This window comes from Lutra lutra, chromosome 9, assembly GCF_902655055.1.
Source record: "Lutra lutra chromosome 9, mLutLut1.2, whole genome shotgun sequence".
NCBI lineage: Eukaryota > Metazoa > Chordata > Mammalia > Carnivora > Mustelidae > Lutra > Lutra lutra.
In genome coordinates, this window is record NC_062286.1 from 142,859,719 (window position 1) to 142,868,057 (window position 8,339).

The window sequence follows — 8,339 nt, forward strand, 5'->3', positions numbered from 1 at the left end:
CAGGAGGGCGGCAGGTGCCCGCTGACGCCGGGCTGGGGCCAGCGGGCTCCAGGTGGCGCCGCGCCGGCGGGGCGGGACGCAGGGCACGGGCGGTGCGCCCCGCGGCCCGGCTGCCTCTGGGACATCGGGGGCAAACGCGCCTCAGTCGCCACCAGCGGCCCGGGAGGAGGCGGGCGACTGGGGGCCAGGGCAGGTGGCTGGGCGCGCACGCAGGCGCAGGCCCCGCGGGTCAGGGCAGGGACGGACGCGGCTCCCCGGGGTGCAGAGGGGCGCGGCCTCCACCTGCGGCGGATCGGCTGCGGCTGAGTCCAGGAGGAAATCGTCAGGCGCAGAAGTTTCTCGCGGGCGGCCTGGCTTTGTTCGCGCCGGGGCGCGGCACACAGGTCGCGGCGGGGGCGCGGGCGGAAGCTTCCCCACGCGCGGGGCCACGCCGGCCGGCGCCTGTTCCAGCCCCACCGCGGGCAGCCGGCGCCGAGCGGGGCTGGGGGACCCGGGCGCCCGGGTGCGGACAGAGGGCGGGGGAGGACGGAAGCGAAGATGCCCACCCGTTTTAGGCCCTTGGCTCCGGACCGGGAAGCCCGAGGCGGACGCCGGCCTCCCACCTTTGTGGCGGGCGCTGGCAGGACGGACCGAGTGGAGCCTGCGGGGCCCTGCGGGGTCAGCGCCACGAGGGCAGAGACGGGCAGCGAGCACGCGCTCCCTCGTGCGCGGGGGACCTGGTGGCGGGGCCTGTTCTGGAGGCGCGGGGGCGCCTCAGTACTTTTCCGCTCAAAGGAACCGCTTCCCATCGCTACGCCACACCATGCTTTTGGGGCCTGGGTTCCCCCCGCCTAATCGGAAACTGGCTTTACTCAGTGAACCCAGACGGGGACGTGCTGGGAAATTTCTGTCGTTGCCGGGGGCGCGGAGCGACGGGGTTCCCAGGAGAGGAAGCCTCTGGTTGTAGCGGGTTGGTAGTAGGAGCCGAGGCAGAGCTGCTCAGGGAGCAGGTGGACCGGACGCCGGGGCAGCTAAGTGCTGTGAGCTCTCAGCTAAGCCCTGCACAGCATTTGAGGCTCCGCTCTTGCTCCCGTCTCACGGGGGAGTAAACTAAGGCAAGAAGAGATCGGGGCTCGTACCCGCGGGCACACAGCTAGTATATGCTGAAGAGGCTTCAATCCAGCTTTGGGTGACTCCTGACACTTTGCAATTCTGTTCCTGGTGGGGAGAAGACAACCCGGGTGAGCCAGGCCTGACGGACAGCAGCAACGCAACAGGTGGACCCAGGGCTGGGGAGGCTGGGGCCCTTGGCCCGGAGGGCCGATGCCCGTGGGATACAGGGAGGGAGCCTCTGGGGAGTGAGCCCACACAGCCAGCTTTCGCAGGAGCTGCGCAGGGAGGGGACAGCAGGTCCTTGGGGTCAGACCCCCATGGCAGCCCTGCCTCAGTGCTGTTTCCTGCTGGGCAGAGGGGTTGGGCACTGCCTGGACATTGTTTATGGGGCTGCTTCCCTCGAGGGTGGCCATGGCGTAATCTGCCCGGGGTGTGGCCCTTCGAGCCGGTCCCTGAGCAGGTCCCAACCAAGTCCCTCCCAGTCTGTGGTGAGGTGGCTGTGCGGAGGTTGGGCTCGACAATGGCCAAATGAAGGGGGGTTTGAGGGCTGATGTTCCGTCCTTGTCAGAGCACCCAGTTCTGAGTAACTCCACTGGACTCGTCTGGCTGTCCCTGTCTCCGGTGGACCTTTGCCTCAACAAGCCGCTACAGCATCCTGAGCTCTTGGTCTCTGTCTGGCTTCTGAGCGACCTAGAAGGGTTGGAGCGCGTTCATCCAGCTCCCAGTTCAACAGGGCTGAGCCCGTGTCAGTTTCTGGCTTTGTGGACTCATGCTGACTGTGGCAGTTTTGGTCCCCAAGGCCTCGGCGTGGGTCAAAAGGGAGCGGTGCAACTGGTACCCCGACGGGTACCTGGCAGACTCTCACGGCCATGCTTCTTTCTCCGTTGGGGACAGAGGCCACAGAAACATTCCCTACTGAGCCACGTGGCCTCCTGTTTTCAGGTGTGGCGAAGAGCCCATTGTCTGCTTTTGGAAGGGGACACACAATAATCCTGAGACACTCCCAGCTGCTTTTTCTGGGACACTGAGCTGCCTGTCTGACCTCAGCATGAGGGTGATGTGTAGAGGCCCACTCTGGGACAGGACCCAGTTTCCCCCACGACAGGCGGTCCCCAGGCCCCTCAGGACCCCACCCCAATGAGCAGGCAGGAGGCACCAGCTTGGTCTCTGGCAACCAGGGCTTTTGTGGGGGGTGGGGGCGCGGGCCCTGGGTCCTGTTAGCAGGAGAAGAAACTGGCCTGCTGGGCCCCAAGTCACCTCCCCTCCTTGGCTGGTCACGGGGACTCTTCCTGCCACAGGCCCTCGGCCCGCTGTCCTCAGACACCCTTCATTTCCCCTTGGTGGCCATGGTGCAGGCCCCTCCCACCAGCTTGACACGGAATTAGCCTCTCAAACCACAATTTCTGGGGGCTGGCGTACACATTTCACAAACCACGTGCCCTTTGGCAAAGGTGGTCCCTTTGTGGCAGGTGAGGCCCCCTGAGGACCAAGCACAGGGTCGGGAGGGTCAGAGGCTCCTGGGCCAGGGAATTGCCCATATGTCCTCTCCACCCAGGGGTGGCTTTTTCTCCACAGAGACTTGGGGGTCCCCAAGGTACTGCTCCTTGGCCCAACGCCTTTGGGACTTGGGATCTGCTGGTCTGAGAGTCACCCATTTCTGCCCCACGTTTATGTGCGTCCTGGTGGTCGGCCTCTCACAGATGCCCTGGGGCTGGTCCTTGGACCCACGGGCCTAAGAAGCCACCCGGACCTGGCTGACCCCGTCTGTGCCCAGATAGGCCCATTACGGGGCCAAGCCAGTGCCCCCGCTGCTCTAAACCCTGTGAGGCCCTTCTGTAGGTCTCCCAAGTCCCATGAGCTCCACGTGGTGCCCAGACCCACTGGGAGGAGAGGGGCTATCTCCCTCCTCCCCACGATGCCACATTCTTGTTAGGATCGGAGAAACGCAGGCACAGAGAGGCCCACCACCTGCCCAAGATGGGAACAGCTGCCTGGCCACAGCGCAGCCTCTCTCCGTCCCCTCCTCGGAGCAGTCGTTATGGGTGGGGAAGATGAGTGAACCTGCGCGTGCCTCTCTCTGGCTCGTCCTGCCCTCCCCATGTGTCTGCTTGCTGGTGGAGACTGGGTGGGGGACAGGACGTCTGGGCGAGACACACGCCGAGGGGCAGGTCCTCCGTCTCTCTCTCGGACAGTCCTTCATTGTTGGCCTCCATGCAAAGTGGCCAGCTTCCCGCCCACTCAGCTCTGCATGGTCACTAGGCATGCAAATACGGGGGGCCAGGCACTGCTGTAGTCACCCCAGATCCTGCCACCCGGTATCCGCTCTCTAAGTAGCTTCGAGCCCCTTCTTCAACAAGCGAAAGCCCCCCGCCCTGCTCCCTCAGTCAGAGGGAGAGACACCAGGATGGGCCTTGGAGGCAGGAGAAGAGAGCTGCCTGAATGACCTCCATGGGTCACGGAGAGAAGGACCCAGCGTCGTGGCGTGGGGTTGGGGGTGGGGTGGAGACCCAAGGTCACAGTAAGGGGGGAAAGCACCCAAGGTTAAAGGGGTGGGAGGACCCAAGGTCACGGGGAGGGGTTGGGGAAGGACCCAGGGTCACGGGGGGGTAAGGACCCAGGGTCACAGAGTAGGGGAAACACCCTGGGTGTGAGGGGGCGAGGGCAAGAGAAGGATGGAGGAGAGGGTGGGGCCCTGTGGTGTGGGAGCTCAGGCCGGGCTGCCATGTGGCGTGTGGCACGTGTCACCGTGACATGGGCTGTGGCTGTCAACCTCAGAGCGACCGGTGCAGTCGGAAGGGGTCCTACTGGCTGGAGTGTAGAGAGGAAGCAGAAATGAAACCCATCCGTGCCCCCAGCTGCCACAACCCCAGCCAGTGGGGTTCCGGAGGGAGACTGGGGGCGCCCTGGTCCTGACATGGAGGGGCCCTGCTTCCCCCACCCTGGTCCCGGGCCTCCCTGGGGGCATTTGCTGGGCCAGAGCCAGACTGTTCCTGGGAGCCTGGCAGAGGAGGACGCGATATCGTGGCATCAAGGGACCCTGTGTCCCTCCCACCTGCTAGGTATGCAGACAGCCCTGTGCAGGCATCTGTGGCGAGCAGAGGGGGGCCCCCCTGGACTGAGACCAGGGCCCAGCTCTCGGAGACGGGGCTATGGTGACCCACCCAGGGGCCCACTGGCTTCTCACACAGCGGCTGTGGGGGGGGGGCTATGGGAGGGGGTGGGGGAGGAGGAAGTGGGACCTGGATTTCTAGGAGCCTAGTGGCTCAGACTCTGGGAGGTGTGGCTGACGGCCAGGCCAATGTAGACCCGTGGTCTCCTCCTGAGTGAGCCTGCATGCACACGTGCACATGCGGGCACACACACATACACGCACGCGCGCACACACACACACGTGCTCATGCGCACACACGCACACGCCCTTGCCCCTCCCACTGTAGCCCCAGGTGCAGAGCGTCTGGCGGGAGGCTCCAGGGAACACATTATTCTGGAGGCTAATCCTGGGTGCCTCTCCCGGCTGGAACAGACAGAGGGCTCCTCCCTGCGGTGGGACCAGGGACAGGCCTGGAGGGTGGGATTAAGTCCCAGGACCCCGGGCTCCCTGGGAAGGAGCTGGAGGAGGGGGAGGCCATCCAGTGTGTGTGTCTCAGGTCTGGAAAGCCATCCGGGGCTCCTGCAGGGTAGCTCACAGCCTCGCTGTTCCCCCACGACGGGGATGGCAGCAGGGAAGGGCCGGCCCGACGTGTGAGCTGCACCCCAGACAGAGCCCCCAGCCCGCTCAAATCATGGGGAGGTAGGGGGCTCCTTCCTGCTGCTGTCATTCCCGTGGAGGCCTTGTCCCTCATCCTGGGGCCGCACCCCTGGCTCCGTGGGGAGGACCCGCCCCCCGAGACTGACCCGTGGCTGAGGACTCGGCCACAGAATGCTTTTGAACGGCGACGGGGGCAGGGTGACTGGGGCCCCTGCAGGCCAGCTCCGCCTCTCGCCTTTGCTGGTTCTGCTGTCCTCACTGCACCAGGACTGCTGGCCGCTGGCGCCAACATGACTTCCCTGGGCGTAGGGGGCTGCGAGTGCTTCACGAATAGGACCGGGTCCTGGAGGTCCCCAAACGCCACTGCCCGGCACGGGCCTTGCAGACAGCAGGTGCTGGTGCAAAACTACCCGCTGCGTCCCTCGGGATTCTCTGCAGAAATGGTCAGGAGGAGAGACAGACACACAGAGAGATACATATGTATCTGTATGTACTTAGATCTTTCTATGCATCTCTTTCTATCTCTATAATTATTTATATGAATTTATACATATTATTTATATTATTATATTATAACTTATGATATAATATGTAATATATTGTGTAATTATATTATATAAATTAATATATATTATAAAATACAAATAATGTGTTATGAATATTATATATTTATATAAATTTATATATTATATATATAAATACACATATTTTATATATTTATAGATTATGTATCAGATAAAGATTTATTATTAGAAACCTGGCCCATGCAGTTAGGAGTTTCGCGGGTCCCCAGTCTGCAGCGGTGAGCTGGGAGCCGGGGAGAGAAGAGGTAGACGTGTGCTGGTCGTCTGGACCTGAGTGCCGGTTCAAGACCTGGGAAGAATGATGTCCTGGTTCCAAGGTAGCCAGGCAGGAGAAATTCAGGGAAGGGTTAGCCCTTTTGCTCTCTCTCAGCGTACAACTGATCGGACGAGGCCCACCTGCACTGAGTACGCCAATTCAAGTACTAATCTTTCTAGAAACACCCTTGCAGACACACCAGGAATGCGTTGCCCACCAGACTGACAGGTGGGCCCACCATCCGGCTGCATCAGCAGTAGCTCCGGGCTGAGGACTGAGAGGGGTCGCCAGGTGGGAGAGGCCCCGGGGCTCTCTCAGGGGAGCATACCAGTGGACGGTACCTGGAGTCCCCGAGGGGTAGGGGCAGCCTCTTGGCCTGTCCTTCCTGCTAAGCACTGTGACCCTTGGCTCCCCGTGGGTCTGCCTCCTTCCTCTGCCTCCTGTTGCATTGCCCAGCCCACTACTCCAGCTCAGCTCAGCACCCACTGACTGTGACGTTGGCCCCTACAGAAGGTGCCCACCAGGCTTCATCAGCAGATGGAAAGCAGGCACACATTTTGTCCAGAACGGTTTGTGATGGACATGCTCTCAGGGCTCCAGGAGAAAGCACAGTGGTGCTCAGTCCTCCCCGGAGGGGCCAGTCCCTCCCCGTGTAGTGGGCCGCTGGGTCCTCCAGCCCCTGACACCTTCTGCCCATCCTCCCCGCGGGGGCCTAATATACAAACAATAGTGTCCACAGAGCCACCGGCCTGGCCTTAATGTGGGTCAGCTGACACTGCCTGGGTGGCCAACAGGAAGGGCAGCTGGGAAGTCACCTTCTCCCGGGTGACCACACTGACCACCTGGGTGTCCCTCTGCCCATCTTGGGATCAGATCCTGGAAAGAAAGTGCCCGTGATGAACCTGGGTCACATGCCCACATCCCAAAGGACCGCCCACAAGGGACCTGAGGGCCAGGAGACGGAGACAGAGCAGCTCTGTGCCCATTGGACCCACACGTCCCGGTGTGTGCCGCTGGGCTCGGCCACTACAGCTGTGAGGCTCTCAGGCAGAGCTGCTGGCCCCCCGTGGGCCGGGCCCCCCGACAGGCCTCTACGGGAGATGGTGTCCTTGGGCACACAGCACATCCTTTGACCTCAGACCCAGCGTTGGCATGACCATCGGCGCACCCTCATCCGGAGCTATCTCTGGCACCCTGTGCACATGTTGGCACCAGATCCGCCTGAGATCCTGGTGCAAACTCAGAAATGTCCTCCAGAGGTCCCACGACTCTCAGGACCATCCTGGTGGCTAGGAGACTCCAAGTGTCACAGGTCTCCAGACTCATTCGGGCTCTGCCACCGGCCTACAGATGGAGGGGACGATTCTGGGCACCACCCCCCTCCTCACTCGGTGTCCCCAGGAGGCCCACCATCCCGTGTCTGACCAAGAGCCTTGGTGAGAGTGAGAGCCTTCCAGACCGGGCAGGGCAGCTGTGGCAGGACTCCAGGCATAAGGACAGTTTGCAGAGGCTCCGTCCCGGCTGCCGAGCTGCCAGGGGACCGCACAGTGGGGAGAGGCGCACTCCAGTCAGGCTGCTGACCAGAGCCGCTGGAGGAGGCCGCGCGGGAGGAGGCTCGCGGCCCACAGCTCCAAGGGTTCAGTTCTGAGGTGCAGGCGGCGGCCACCAGTGCGTCATGCAGCTGAGGGTAACCCGGACTGGATTTCTGCCTTAAATAATGCGGCAGGCCGGCGTAAGCATCATATGTTCACGTCTAAGACCCTCAGCAGTCGGTGCAGGGGAAACTTCGCCACTGACTTGGAGCCGCACAGTGCTGTGCTCCCGTGGCTCCCGGTTTCTAAAGGGAGAACTCTTCGCTGTGGCCGTTCGTAGTCACAGAAGCCAGCTGCCGGGCCCCCTCCTGAGCCCTCGATCCTGCAGAGGCAGGACCAACGGTTAGAGCCCAACATGCCAGGCAAGCCGGGTGCTGATGAGCAGGTGTCTGATGGAGGCTGGTGTCGCAACCACTTACTGGGGACACCGACCCACGAGCCGTTCCCACGGGCCCGATACTGAGCTTTCACCCGCCACAGTCTGCCGGGGGCTTCCCGGAGCTCCTGTGGCTCCCACGGCCCCGGCCTGGTTGAGGTTCCGGGGCTCCAGGGCCCGTCCCAGCTCTTGGGCCTGCATCGCGTGTGTGGTTTACATGCGAGCAGGTGTTTGTGTGTGTGGGGTTGCAGATGGCCGTGCGTGGGCGTGTGGGTCTACACATGCGTGTGTGCACACGAGCACGCGTCTAGAGGAAAACACACGGTGGTGCCGTCAGCACAGGGTGGCCTCTGGGCCTTGGAATCTGGGGTAACATCGAACCTTTGCGGTGCTTCTCCGTGTGCTGTTCTGGAGGCCTGCCTGAGCCATGGGGCTGGATGGTGCTGGGGCTCGTGCTGGGGACTGTGGTCTGCGGGGCTCTGCCGTGGTCGGGTGCAGACGTGGTGCGTGCTGGAGGTGGCCTCTGTGACCGCAGGCTCCAGCAGCTGGGTCTCTGTGCGTGCGGGGCTGCCAGCCGGCCAGAGCTTCTTCCAGGAGTGGCCCCCCAGCTCTGCCCGTGTTCGAGCCTGCTGGTCTTGCGGCTCTGTGATAAGGCCCTAGCGCTCTCGTGGCCAACGGGGGCGGCAGCCAC